The sequence below is a fragment of the Ranitomeya variabilis genome, chromosome 5 (assembly GCF_051348905.1).
Source record: "Ranitomeya variabilis isolate aRanVar5 chromosome 5, aRanVar5.hap1, whole genome shotgun sequence".
In the NCBI taxonomy this organism is placed as follows: domain Eukaryota; kingdom Metazoa; phylum Chordata; class Amphibia; order Anura; family Dendrobatidae; genus Ranitomeya; species Ranitomeya variabilis.
The window spans coordinates 681,466,424-681,481,963 of record NC_135236.1 but is presented as its reverse complement, the minus strand read 5'-3'; the positions used below and the strand labels follow the sequence as shown (position 1 = coordinate 681,481,963).

The window sequence follows — 15,540 nt, the reverse complement described above, 5'->3', positions numbered from 1 at the left end:
GTACAGCATGTTCCAGAAGGCATGGGACTCTAGTGTTCTTTTACAGTTATGTATGCTGGCACCTATCCGGGCTAGAAATATAAGGATTATATATTCCGGATGTCCACCGAGAGATCTATAACTCACTAAAATCGCTAGAAGCTATACCTAACGGAATGCAAGGAACGGATTTCTCCGTAAGCGGGCCATGTATATACGCCGTGTTTATACTTAAACGAATCCCCCTGACATGATCATTGTGTCGTTCATGTCCGAGGTTCATACAGCGAGTTATGTATAGAAATTGCTTGTCATAGCTCTAAGAAAGAGGAGGATTCAGCCTCTGAGTGAGGTTACCACAGGGGGAGTATCTTGGTTTTGGGAACGGATATGGCTACTTTCACACTAGCATCGTACGACGCACGACAAATTGCGTCGTTGCGACGTACCGACGCTAGCAGTGAAAGCGATGCACAACAGGGGCAGCGAATGCTGTTTTTCAACGCATCCGCTGCCCCATTGTGAGTTGCGGAGAGGCGGGGGCGGAGTTCCGGCCACGCATGCGCTGTCGGAAAAGATGGGCACGACGCACCAAAAAACGTTACATGCAACGTTTTTTGGTGGCGACGGTCCGACAACACGACGCAACGACGTTGCGACGTGTGGCAATGCGTCGCTAATGCAAGTCTATGTAGAAAAAACGCATCCTGCAAGCACTTTTGCAGGATGCGGTTTTCCTACAAAATGACGCATAGCGACGTGCAGTGCACGACGCTAGTGTGAAAGTAGCCTAAAACTAAGTGAGCCCTCAGTGTTCACGCGACTTTGTCCCGAGTCTAGCTGCGAGACAGATGTGTGCCCCTCCTCCACAGCACGCGATCAGCCAACTTAATGAAGGTGTTTTCAACTTTAATCCCATTTTATTTGTAATTGTACTGTACATACGCGACTGGTCTACTTTTATAATATCTTTTTACCTTTGTGTAAACAATGCCTACATTTTTCGGAGTGAATTATATAAAATTACTAGCTTTGTTACTCCTTGCTCTATAACAAATTGTCACGTCCTCTGAAGTGAATTACGCTACTAAGGCTACTTTCACACTTGCGTTTTTTTTAATCCGTCACAATCCGTCATTTTTTGTGAATGTAGGATCCTGCAAAAAAATTTGTAGGATCCTGCATTTTCCCATAGACTTGTATTAGCGACAGATTGTGACGGATGGCCATCCGTTTCATCCGTCGTGCACTGGATCTGTCGTAAAATAGCGGTCCGTCGTGCAGAGAAAATGTTCATAGGAACGTTTTTTGTGCACGTTGGAAAATCGGTCAGCGACACATCCTGTGCTGCCCATCGTTGGCTACAATGGAAGCCTATGGACGCAGGATTCGTCGCTGACCGTCACACACAGGAATCCAGCGACGGATCCAGTGTTTCCCTTCTGAGCATGCCTGGAAGGATTTTTCAGGCACGGGAAAAAGTGTCTCTCTCTCTCTCTCTCTCGTGTCCCCGGACATTTGAATTCAGGAAATTTCGCCATTCACAACTACAGATAACACAAACAACGCATCTGTCATTTCACTGGAACCGTCGCACACGTTTTCCACTATTTTCATGACGTCCGTCGATACGTCATTTCACTGCACGACGACGGAAACCAGAAAACGCAAGTGTGAAAGTAGCCTAATTTGGGTCGGCTCCGGGCCCAATATTAATTGTGAAATCAGAGCTGGTAGCAGCGGATTTGTCCTGTCTGTTTGGAAGGCTTTGTAGCGACAGCGGCATTGATAATTATTGTTCCTGCCTGAGTGGGAGTAGTTATATCGCCCTTGCTGCAGTGTGCCCATTAGCCAGTACAAAGTAAGGCAGACTTTCTGGCGACTAATTATCATAGGTGCAGTACCCAGTCTGACCTGAGGGTAAAGGGGGCGCCAGAGAGCTGTACGTTCCAAACCAGAACTGAGAGTGGGATATAGATAAATCCCCTTCAGAAAAAGGACTGGGGCAACCAAACAATTCCGATTCATGACAAATTGGTGTGAGTGACGGGGATGATAAAGGTATCCTCCCCGTGAATCGTGACAGGTGGAATGCGGAGGTTCCCACCTAGGCAACTCAAAAGTCTGGAGGGAACACAAGAGGACCAGTAAATCAGGAGAAAATAGGAGCATTACAAGCACCGTATTAAAAATGTACAAACTTTATTAAGACAATGAAACGACAAATACAGAACATACATATAAAATAAGGACACAAAAGGCCCATCCCTTTAACCCACGTTACATGGCAAAAAAAAAAAAAAGAATATAGCAAAGGCGGTATCCAAAAGTTCCTCTTACCCAGATGTAGGTGCAGGAGATGGATTAAGTTGGGCGACACCCCCGACGCACGTTTCGCTCCAGCGGTCTATTAGCTTTCTCAAGAACTTTTGGATACCGCCTTTGCTATATTCTGCTTTACGCTATTTGTATTTATGTTACTGTCAACATGGCGGGTCCTTTGCATAGCATTCCGGAGGCCTGAGTCCAATTGTACCAGTACTACTTATAGGCTGTAAGCCGGTTCATATGTCAGACTGTATGTGTGTGACTTGGATATACTGGGACTCAGTAGTGACCTCTAGGTAACCTCTTCCAGTGTTTAGGCAGGGTTTTTTTTTTTTTGCCATGTAACGTGGGTTAAAGGGATGGGCCTCTTGTGTCCTTATTTTATATGTATGTTCTGTATTTGTCGTTTCATTGTCTTAATAAAGTTTGTACATTTTTAATAAGGTGCTTGTAATGCTCCTATTTTCTCCTGATTTATTAGATTACGCTTTGGAGCAGTAATTTATGGTGTCCAGGACATGGTATTTGGATACTGGTTATTATGAGTCTGGGTTTATATTTATTGACAAGAGGACCAGTGTTGCCCCAGGAACTTAATTGGCCAATTCTGACTCTGTTTTGGTTTTTGTAATTTTTAATATTTTTGAAAAACCTGTAAACTTTAATAATTGTTCACCTGTTATAATGTTTTCTTTTTGTTTCCTCAGTCCAGGAGTACTGAAATGTATTAGGGGGGAATGTAGCACCCCAAGAGTCTGGTTGCCACAATGGCATTGCCTTCCTCTCTGGGGTGGTGAAGTCATGCCTGGATGCAAGGAGGAATTCCCTAATCAGGTAATACAAACATAGAACACCTTTTTAACTCCAGACCAGAAGGGGGAGCTCTAAACTCGGTTTCAGGGTAGCTTCCCTATAAGTTCTGGTCTGGAGGCGGGGTTGGTGAGCTTAGTGTGAAACATTGAAGGGAAAGGAAGCAAGAGAGGAGCCTGGGGTCTGGAGCTGCGATTGGGCTCACACCAAGATAAAGCGCAAAGAGACCGGACACCGGGGTCCGTGGTGGTGAGAGGATTACATACTCAGCCACCAAATCTGGAGGGCAGGTATGATGCCCCAGGGACCTGGTTGTCACAGTGGCATTGCTTTCCTCACAGGCAAAGTGTTGTCATGCTTGGAAGCGATGGAGGATTCCTTTTTGACAGGTAATCAGCACATACAACACCGTTCTGACTCCAGGCCAGAAGGGGAAGCTCTACACCCGACTTCAGGGGAGCTGCTCACTCTGGTCGGGAGGAGTTAGTTGCTAGGCAGTTGCTAGGCAGTTGGGAAGATTTAGACAGTTGGTGCCGGACAGCAGACTGGAGCAGTCTTAGGCAGAAGGACGGGTGAGGGGCCGTACAGCCTGAGGTGCTGTAGCTCCTAGATAGCGAGCTATAGAAAGAAGAACAGCCTTTAGCTAACATGCCGAAGAGCGAAGCACAGAAGTGTGACAACAGGGAAGAATAGCTGGGACTGGGCTACATCCCTGATTGAGCGCAGATAACGGTAGCCGGAAGACTGAGGCTTTTGTCGGACTCTAAGACACATAGCAGAAATGGGCAGGACAGGTGGATTATACATCACCTGTTCGCCCTAAAGCTGGAGTCACACTAAACGACTTACCAACGATCACGACCAGCGATACGACCTGGCCGTGATCGTTGGTAAGTCGTTGTGTGGTCGCTGGGGAGCTGTCACTCAGACAGCTCTCTCCAGCGACCAACGATCAGGTGAACGACTTCGGCATCGTTGAAACTGTCTTCAACGATGCCGAAGCCCCCTGCAGCACCCGGGTAACCAGGGTAAACATCGAGTTACTAAGCGAAGGGCCGCGCTTAGTAACCCGATATTTACCCTGGTTACCATTGTAAAAGTAGAAAAAAAAAACACTACATACTCACATTCTGATGTCTGTCATGTCCCCCGCCGGCGTCCACAGGGTTAAAACTGCTTTTGGCAAGAGCGCTGCTAACATGCACGCGCTGCTGCCGAGAGCTTCCCTGCACTGAATGTGTCAGCGCCGGCAGTAACAGCAGTGACGTCACCGCTGTGCTCTGCTTTACGGCCGGCGCTGACACAGTCAGTGCAGGAAGCTCTCGGCAGCAGCGCGTGCATAGCAGCGCTCCTGCAGAAAGAAGTTTTAACCCTGTGGACGCCGGGGGACGTGACAGACATCAGAATGTGAGTATGTACTGTTTTTTTTTAACTTTTACAATGGTAACCAGGGTAAATATCGGGTTACTAAGCGCGGCTCTGCGCTTAGTAACCCGATATTTACCCTGGTTACAGGTGAACACATCGCTGGATCGGCGTCACACACGCCGATCCAGCGATGACAGCGGGTGATCAGCGACCAAAAAAAGGTCCTGATCATTCCCCAACAACCAACGATCTCCCAGCAGGGGCCTGATCGTTGGTCGCTGTCACACATAACGAGATCGTTAGCGGGATCTTTGCTACGTCACCAAAAGCGTGACGTTGCAACGATATCGTTAATGATATCGTTATGTGTGACTCAGCCTTAACACCCAGGAGACACAGTGACACATAGAGCCCAGGTCGTGATAGGGACCCTGTAAAAAGGCTCGAATAACCTGTCATACGGGTTTGTGTCCCAGTTCAACAAAGGACAGAGATAAGAGAGGACCTTGCTACAAAGCCATAGGCAGTAAGGGACTATAACAACACAGCGCTAGAAGGAAGGCTTTTAACTCCACCTAATAAAGCTGGATTCTGAACTCGCTTCCAAGCCGGACGGACCCTGCCTGTACCTGTGACCTGGTGCCCTGGACTGTGGCTACCTGCTACCATCAGTAAACCAGGTAAAGAGACTGCAAACCTGTGTCCTCCATTCTTCATCGCACCACTCACCATCTTCATCTACTACACGGGAGCCCTGGGGACCTACTTCACCTGTGGGAAGTTATACCATCTGGCTGCCATAACATCACCCCAGAGGACCCCTTTAAGCAGCGTCAGTCACCCCTGACCGAATACCACAGGAGGCGTCACGAACATTCCTTTATTTCAAAAACCCCTTTAAAGACTGTCCCTTTAACATGGGCGCCCAGGGCCACGGACCGAGTCGCCGCCATCGTGACACATCCCTTTAAGTAACGGACCCGGTACCGAGTACCCCACGGCCCTGGCGGGCGTTCCACAGGAGATTCAAAGTCTCCTGTCCCCAACTGACATCCGAAGGAAACACAGCAGGTCAGGAGCCTGGGGCTGCCAGTGAGAAGGCAGTGCCCAAGACAGGCTCAGGCTGTCAGTCATACGGGTTGAAAGTACAGACACTGAGAGGACTTGTGCAGAGCTTCAGGAAGCAAGGGTCAGAGTACAAAGTGCAGAAGGAAGGCCTCCAAACGCACCTGGTTAGGTGGATCCCAAGCTGTTTCCAGGCTGCCCGGACCCCATCACTAACTGCTACCTGTACCCCGGACTGTACCTGCATTTCATCAGTAAAAGGTAAAGGAAACTGATATACCTGTGTCCTTCAATTATTTCCTGCAGCCTCAGTCCTGCACCCCACCGTCAATCATCCCTCTTACCAACTGTACCGGTAGCCCTGGGGACTAAGCTCTACCTGTGGGGAGCTATACCAACTCTGCTGCATCTCCATCAGTCCCAGTGGACCCTTTAAGAAGCGTCGACCATCCCTGGCCGAATACCATGGGTGGTGTCACAAATTATCCTTTATAGACTTATTCTCCACTTCAGCAGCTAGCAGAGTAATACGGGGCTATATGTACTGTACTCAGGGCAGCTAGCAGAGTAATACAGGGCTATATGTACTGTACTCAGGGCAGCTAGCAGAGTAATACAGGGCTATATGTACTGTACTCAGGGCAGCTAGCAGAGTAATAAGGGGCTATATGTACTGTACTCAGGGCAGCTAGCAGAGTAATACGGGGCTATATGTACTGTACTCAGGGCAGCTAGCAGAGTAATACGGGGCTATATGTACTGTACTCAGGGCAGCTAGCAGAGTAATAAGGGGCTATATGTACTGTACTCAGGGCCGCTAGCAGAGTAATACGGGGCTATATGTACTGTACTCAGGGCAGGTAGCAGAGTAATACGGGGCTATATGTACTGTACTCAGGGTCTCTAGCAGAGTAATACGGGGCTATATGTACTGTACTCAGGGCACCTAGCAGAGTGATACGGGGCTATATGTACTGTACTCAGGGCAGCTAGCAGAGTAATACGGGGCTATATGTACTGTACTCAGGGCAGCTAGCAGTGTAATACGGGGCTATATGTACTGTACTCAGGGCACCTAGCAGAGTGATACGGGGCTATATGTACTGTACTCAGGGCAGCTAGCAGTGTAATACGGGGCTATATGTACTGTACTCAGGGCAGGTAGCAGAGTAATACGGGGCTATATGTACTGTACTCAGGGCACCTAGCAGAATGATATGGGGCTATATGTACTGTACTCAGGGCAGCTAGCAGTGTAATACGGGGCTATATGTACTGTACTCAGGGCAGCTAGCAGTGTAATACGGGGCTATATGTACTGTACTCAGGGCAGGTAGCAGAGTAATACGGGGCTATATGTACTGTACTCAGGGCAGCTAGCAGAGTAATACGGGGCTATATGTACTGTACTCAGGGCAGCTAGCAGTGTAATACGGGGCTATATGTACTGTACTCAGGGCAGGTAGCAGAGTAATACGGGGCTATATGTACTGTACTCAGGGCAGGTAGCAGAGTAATACGGGGCTATATGTACTGTACTCAGGGCAGCTAGCAGTGTAATACTGGGCTATATGTACTGCACTCAGGGCAGCTAGCAGAGTAATACGGGGCTATATGTACTGTACTCAGGGCCACTAGCAGAGTAATACTGGGCTATATGTACTGTACTCAGGGCAGCTAGCAGAGTAATACGGGGCTATATGTACTGTACTCAGGGCCTCTAGCAGAGTAATACGGGGCTATATGTACTGTACTCAGGGCAGCTAGCAGAGTAATACGGGGCTATATGTACTGTACTCAGGGCAGCTAGCAGAGTAATACGGGGCTATATGTACTGTACTCAGGGCCGCTAACAGTGTAATACGGGGCTATATGTACTGTACTCAGGGCAGATAGCAGAGTAATACGGGGCTATATGTACTGTACTCAGGGCAGATAGCAGAGTAATACGGGGCTATATGTACTGTACTCAGGGCCGCTAGCAGAGTAATACGGGGCTATATGTACTGTACTCAGGGCAGCTAGCAGAGTAATACGGGGCTATATGTACTGTACTCAGGGCCGCTAGCAGAGTAATACGGGGCTATATGTACTGTACTCAGGGCAGCTAGCAGAGTAATACGGGGCTATATGTATTGTACTCAGGGCAGCTAGCAGAGTAATACGGGGCTATATGTACTGTACTCAGGGCAGCTAGCAGAGTAATACGGGGCTATATGTACTGTACTCAGGGCAGCTAGCAGAGTAATACGGGGCTATATGTACTGTACTCAGGGCAGCTAGCAGAGTAATACGGGGCTATATGTACTGTACTCAGGGCAGCTAGCAGAGTAATACGGGGCTATATGTACTGTACTCAGGGCAGCTAGCAGAGTAATACGGGGCTATATGTACTGTACTCAGGGCCTCTAGCAGAGTAATACGGGGCTATATGTACTGTACTCAGGGCAGCTAGCAGTGTAATACGGGGCTATATGTACTGTACTCAGGGCAGATAGCAGAGTAATACGGGGCTATATGTACTGTACTCAGGGCCGCTAGCAGAGTAATACGGGGCTATATGTACTGTACTCAGGGCAGCTAGCAGAGTAATACGGGGCTATATGTACTGTACTCAGGGCAGCTAGCAGAGTAATACGGGGCTATATGTACTGTACTCAGGGCCTCTAGCAGAGTAATACGGGGCTATATGTACTGTACTCAGGGCAGCTAGCAGTGTAATACGGGGCTATATGTACTGTACTCAGGGCCGCTAGCAGAGTAATACGGGGCTATATGTACTGTACTCAGGGCAGCTAGCAGAGTAATACGGGGCTATATGTACTGTACTCAGGGCCTCTAGCAGAGTAATACGGGGCTATATGTACTGTACTCAGGGCCGCTAGCAGAGTAATACGGGGCTATATGTACTGTACTCTGGGCAGCTAGCAGTGTAATACGGGGCTATATGTACTGTACTCAGGGCAGCTAGCAGAGTAATACGGGGCTATATGTACTGTACTCAGGGCAGCTAGCAGAGTAATACGGGGCTATATGTACTGTACTCAGGGCAGCTAGCAGAGTAATACGGGGCTATATGTACTGTACTCAGGGCAGCTAGCAGAGTAATACGGGGCTATATGTACTGTACTCAGGGCCTCTAGCAGAGTAATACGGGGCTATATGTACTGTACTCAGGGCAGCTAGCAGAGTAATACGGGGCTATATGTACTGTACTCAGGGCAGCTAGCAGAGTAATACGGGGCTATATGTACTGTACTCAGGGCAGCTAGCAGTGTAATACGGGGCTATATGTACTGTACTCAGGGCAGCTAGCAGAGTAATACGGGGCTATATGTACTGTACTCAGGGTCTCTAGCAGAGTAATAAGGGGCTATATGTACTGTACTCAGGGCAGCTAGCAGAGTAATACGGGGCTATATGTACTGTACTCAGGGTCTCTAGCAGAGTAATAAGGGGCTATATGTACTGTACTCAGGGCAGCTAGCAGAGTAATACGGGGCTATATGTACTGTACTCAGGGCAGCTAGCAGAGTAATACGGGGCTATATGTACTGTACTCAGGGCAGCTAGCAGAGTAATACGGGGCTATATGTACTGTACTCAGGGGAGCTAGCAGAGTAATACGGGGCTATATGTACTGTACTCAGGGCCGCTAGCAGAGTAATACGGGGCTATATGTACTGTACTCAGGGCCTCTAGCAGAGTAATACGGGGCTATATGTACTGTACTCAGGGCAGGTAGCAGAGTAATACGGGGCTATATGTACTGTACTCAGGGCCTCTAGCAGAGTAATACGGGGCTATATGTACTGTACTCAGGGGAGCTAGCAGAGTAATACGGGGCTATATGTACTGTACTCAGGGCAGCTAGCAGAATAATACGGGGCTATATGTACTGTACTCAGGGCAGCTAGCAGAGTAATACGGGGCTATATGTACTGTACTCAGGGCCGCTAGCAGAGTAATACGGGGCTATATGTACTGTACTCAGGGCCTCTAGCAGAGTAATACGGGGCTATATGTACTGTACTCAGGGCCTCTAGCAGAGTAATACGGGGCTATATGTACTGTACTCAGGGGAGCTAGCAGAGTAATACGGGGCTATATGTACTGTACTCAGGGCAGCTAGCAGAGTAATACTGGGCTATATGTACTGTACTCAGGGCAGCTAGCAGAGTAATATGGGGCTATATGTACTGTACTCAGGGCAGCTAGCAGAGTAATACGGGGCTATATGTACTGTACTCAGGGCAGCTAGCAGAGTAATACGGGGCTATATGTACTGTACTCAGGGCCTCTAGCAGAGTAATACGGGGCTATATGTACTGTACTCAGGGCCTCTAGCAGAGTAATACGGGGCTATATGTACTGTACTCAGGGCAGCTAGCAGAGTAATAAGGGGCTATATGTACTGTACTCAGGGCCTCTAGCAGTGTAATACGGGGCTATATGTACTGTACTCAGGGCAGGTAGCAGAGTAATACGGAGCTATATGTACTGTACTCAGGGCAGCTAGCAGAGTAATACGGGGCTATATGTACTGTACTCAGGGCAGCTAGCAGTGTAATACGGGGCTATATGTACTGTACTCAGGGCAGCTAGCAGAGTAATACGGGGCTATATGTACTGTACTCAGGGCAGCTAGCAGAGTAATACGGGGCTATATGTACTGTACTCAGGGCAGCTAGTAGAGTAATAAGGGGCTATATGTACTGTACTCAGGGCCTCTAGCAGTGTAATACGGGGCTATATGTACTGTACTCAGGGCAGGTAGCAGAGTAATACGGAGCTATATGTACTGTACTCAGGGCAGCTAGCAGAGTAATACGGAGCTATATGTACTGTACTCAGGGCAGCTAGCAGAGTAATACGGGGCTATATGTACTGTACTCAGGGCCGCTAGCAGTGTAATACTGGGCTATATGTACTGTACTCAGGGCAGCTAGCAGAGTAATACGGGGCTATATGTACTGTACTCAGGGCCTCTAGCAGAGTAATACGGGGCTATATGTACTGTACTCAGGGCAGCTAGCAGAGTAATACGGGGCTATATGTACTGTACTCAGGGCAGCTAGCAGAGTAATACGGGGCTATATGTACTGTACTCAGGGCAGCTAGCAGAGTAATACGGGGCTATATGTACTGTACTCAGGGCAGCTAGCAGAGTAATACGGGGCTATATGTACTGTACTCAGGGCAGCTAGCAGAGTAATACGGGGCTATATGTACTGTACTCAGGGCAGCTAGCAGAGTAATACGGGGCTATATGTACTGTACTCAGGGCAGCTAGCAGTGTAATACGGGGCTATATGTACTGTACTCAGGGCAGCTAGCAGAGTAATACGGGGCTATATGTACTGTACTCAGGGCAGCTAGCAGTGTAATACGGGGCTATATGTACTGTACTCAGGGCCTCTAGCAGAGTAAAACGGGGCTATATGTACTGTACTCAGGGCAGCTAGCAGAGTAATACGGGGCTACATGTACTGTACTCAGGGCAGCTAGCAGAGTAATACGGGGCTATATGTACTGTACTCAGGGCAGTTAGCAGAGTAATACGGGGCTATATGTACTGTACTCAGGGCCGCTAGCAGTGTAATACGGGGCTATATGTACTGTACTCAGGGCAGCTAGCAGAGTAATACGGAGCTATATGTACTGTACTCAGGGCAGCTAGCAGAGTAATACGGGGCTATATGTACTGTACTCAGGGCCTCTAGCAGTGTAATACGGGGCTATATGTACTGTACTCAGGGCAGCTAGCAGAGTAATACGGGGCTATATGTACTGTACTCAGGGCCGCTAGCAGAGTAATACGGGGCTATATGTATTGTACTCAGGGCAGCTAGCAGTGTAATACGGGGCTATATGTACTGTACTCAGGGCAGCTAGCAGAGTAATACGGGGCTATATGTACTGTACTCAGGGCAGCTAGCAGAGTAATACGGGGCTATATGTACTGTACTCAGGGCAGCTAGCAGAGTAATACGGGGCTATATGTACTGTACTCAGGGCAGCTAGCAGTGTAATACGGGGCTATATGTACTGTACTCAGGGCAGCTAGCAGAGTAATACGGGGCTATATGTACTGTACTCAGGGCAGCTAGCAGTGTAATACGGGGCTATATGTACTGTACTCAGGGCCGCTAGCAGAGTAATACGGGGCTATATGCACTGTACTCAGGGCAGCTAGCAGAGTAATACGGGGCTATATGTACTGTACTCAGGGCCGCTAGCAGTGTAATACGGGGCTATATGTACTGTACTCAGGGCAGCTAGCAGAGTAATACGGAGCTATATGTACTGTACTCAGGGCAGCTAGCAGAGTAATACGGGGCTATATGTACTGTACTCAGGGCCTCTAGCAGTGTAATACGGGGCTATATGTACTGTACTCAGGGCAGCTAGCAGAGTAATACGGGGCTATATGTACTGTACTCAGGGCCGCTAGCAGAGTAATACGGGGCTATATGTATTGTACTCAGGGCAGCTAGCAGTGTAATACGGGGCTATATGTACTGTACTCAGGGCAGCTAGCAGAGTAATACGGGGCTATATGTACTGTACTCAGGGCAGCTAGCAGAGTAATACGGGGCTATATGTACTGTACTCAGGGCCTCTAGCAGAGTAATACGGGGCTATATGTACTGTACTTAGGGCAGCTAGCAGAGAAATACGGGGCTATATGTACTGTACTCAGGGCCGCTAGCAGAGTAATACGGGGCTATATGTACTGTACTCAGGGCAGCTAGCAGAGTAATACGGGGCTATATGTACTGTACTCAGGGTCTCTAGCAGAGTAATACGGGGCTATATGTACTGTACTCAGGGCCTCTAGCAGAGTAATACGGGGCTATATGTACTGTACTCAGGGCCTCTAGCAGAGTAATACGGGGCTATATGTACTGTACTCAGGGCCTCTAGCAGTGTAATACGGGGCTATATGTATTGTACTCAGGGCCACTAGCAGAGTAATACGGGGCTATATGTACTGTACTCAGGGCCGCTAGCAGAGTAATACGGGGCTATATGTACTGTACTCAGGGCAGCTAGCAGAGTAATACGGGGCTATATGTACTGTACTCAGGGCAGCTAGCAGAGTAATACGGGGCTATATGTACTGTACTCAGGGCAGCTAGCAGAGTAATACGGGGCTATATGTACTGTACTCAGGGCCTCTAGCAGAGTAATACGGGGCTATATGTACTGTACTCAGGGCAGCTAGCAGAGTAATACGGGGCTATATGTACTGAACTCAGGGCCGCTAGCAGAGTAATACGGGGCTATATGTACAGTACTCAGGGCAGCTAGCAGAATAATACGGGGCTATATGTACTGTACTCAGGGCAGCTAGCAGAGTAATACGGGGCTATATGTACTGTACTCAGGGCCGCTAGCAGAGTAATACGGGGCTATATGTACTGTACTCAGGGCCTCTAGCAGAGTAATACGGGGCTATATGTACTGTACTCAGGGCCTCTAGCAGAGTAATACGGGGCTATATGTACTGTACTCAGGGGAGCTAGCAGAGTAATACGGGGCTATATGTACTGTACTCAGGGGAGCTAGCAGAGTAATACGGGGCTATATGTACAGTACTCAGGGCAGCTAGCAGAATAATACGGGGCTATATGTACTGTACTCAGGGCAGCTAGCAGAGTAATACGGGGCTATATGTACTGTACTCAGGGCCGCTAGCAGAGTAATACGGGGCTATATGTACTGTACTCAGGGCCTCTAGCAGAGTAATACGGGGCTATATGTACTGTACTCAGGGCCTCTAGCAGAGTAATACGGGGCTATATGTACTGTACTCAGGGGAGCTAGCAGAGTAATACGGGGCTATATGTACTGTACTCAGGGCAGCTAGCAGAGTAATACTGGGCTATATGTACTGTACTCAGGGCAGCTAGCAGAGTAATATGGGGCTATATGTACTGTACTCAGGGCAGCTAGCAGAGTAATACGGGGCTATATGTACTGTACTCAGGGCAGCTAGCAGAGTAATACGGGGCTATATGTACTGTACTCAGGGCCTCTAGCAGAGTAATACGGGGCTATATGTACTGTACTCAGGGCCTCTAGCAGAGTAATACGGGGCTATATGTACTGTACTCAGGGCAGCTAGCAGAGTAATAAGGGGCTATATGTACTGTACTCAGGGCCTCTAGCAGTGTAATACGGGGCTATATGTACTGTACTCAGGGTCTCTAGCAGAGTAATACGGGGCTATATGTACTGTACTCAGGGCCTCTAGCAGAGTAATACGGGGCTATATGTACTGTACTCAGGGCCTCTAGCAGAGTAATACGGGGCTATATGTACTGTACTCAGGGCCTCTAGCAGTGTAATACGGGGCTATATGTACTGTACTCAGGGCCTCTAGCAGAGTAATACGGGGCTATATGTACTGTACTCAGGGCCTCTAGCAGAGTAATACGGGGCTATATGTACTGTACTCAGGGTCTCTAGCAGAGTAATACGGGGCTATATGTACTGTACTCAGGGCCTCTAGCAGAGTAATACGGGGCTATATGTACTGTACTCAGGGCCTCTAGCAGAGTAATACGGGGCTATATGTACTGTACTCAGGGCCTCTAGCAGTGTAATACGGGGCTATATGTATTGTACTCAGGGCCACTAGCAGAGTAATACGGGGCTATATGTACTGTACTCAGGGCCGCTAGCAGAGTAATACGGGGCTATATGTACTGTACTCAGGGCAGCTAGCAGAGTAATACGGGGCTATATGTACTGTACTCAGGGCAGCTAGCAGAGTAATACGGGGCTATATGTACTGTACTCAGGGCAGCTAGCAGAGTAATACGGGGCTATATGTACTGTACTCAGGGCCTCTAGCAGAGTAATACGGGGCTATATGTACTGTACTCAGGGCAGCTAGCAGAGTAATACGGGGCTATATGTACTGTACTCAGGGCCGCTAGCAGAGTAATACGGGGCTATATGTACTGTACTCAGGGCAGCTAGCAGAGTAATACGGGGCTATATGTACTGTACTCAGGGCAGCTAGCAGAGTAATACGGGGCTATATGTACAGTACTCAGGGCCTCTAGCAGAGTAATACGGGGCTATATGTACTGTACTCAGGGCAGCTAGCAGAGTAATACGGGGCTATATGTACTGTACTCAGGGCAGCTAGCAGAGTAATACGGGGCTATATGTACTGTACTCAGGGTCTCTAGCAGAGTAATACGGGGCTATATGTACTGTACTCAGGGCAGCAAGCAGAGTAATACGGGGCTATATGTACAGTACTCAGGGCCTCTAGCAGAGTAATACGGGGCTATATGTACTGTACTCAGGGCAGCTAGCAGAGTAATACGGGGCTATATGTACTGTACTCAGGGCAGCTAGCAGAGTAATACGGGGCTATATGTACTGTACTCAGGGCAGCTAGCAGAGTAATACGGGGCTATGTGTACTGTACTCAGGGCAGCTAGCAGAGTAATACGGGGCTATATGTACTGTACTCAGGGCAGCTAGCAGAGTAATACGGGGCTATATGTACAGTACTCAGGGCCTCTAGCAGAGTAATACGGGGCTATATGTACTGTACTCAGGGCAGCTAGCAGAGTAATACGGGGCTATATGTACTGTACTCAGGGCTGCTAGCAGAGTAATACGGGGCTATATGTACTGTACTCAGGGCAGCTAGCAGAGTAATACGGGGCTATATGTACTGTACTCAGGGCAGCTAGCAGAGTAATACGGGGCTATATGTACTGTACTCAGGGTCTCTAGCAGAGTAATACGGGGCTATATGTACTGTACTCAGGGCCGCTAGCAGAGTAATACGGGGCTATATGTACTGTACTCAGGGCCGCTAGCAGAGTAATACGGGGCTATATGTACTGTACTCAGGGCAGCTAGCAGAGTAATACGGGGCTATATGTACAGTACTCAGGGCCTCTAGCAGAGTAATACGGGGCTATATGTACTGTACTCAGGGCAGCTAGCAGAGTAATA

At 48.5% G+C, this 15,540-nt stretch overlaps 2 protein-coding genes across 2 annotated transcripts in view; one reads left to right on the top strand and one right to left on the bottom strand.

Moving 5' to 3' along the window:
* Positions 1-15,540, bottom strand: part of GPR19 (G protein-coupled receptor 19) — a 61,429-nt gene that overhangs the window by 18,434 nt on the left and 27,455 nt on the right. The window lies entirely within an intron of this gene.
* LOC143777102 (uncharacterized) overlaps positions 5,656-15,540 on the top strand; it is a 45,380-nt gene continuing 35,495 nt past the window's right edge. Inside the window, exon 1 of the mRNA XM_077267124.1 lies at positions 5,656-5,811. The gene's annotated coding sequence lies outside the window, so the exon portion shown is untranslated. The remainder of the gene's footprint in view (positions 5,812-15,540) is intronic.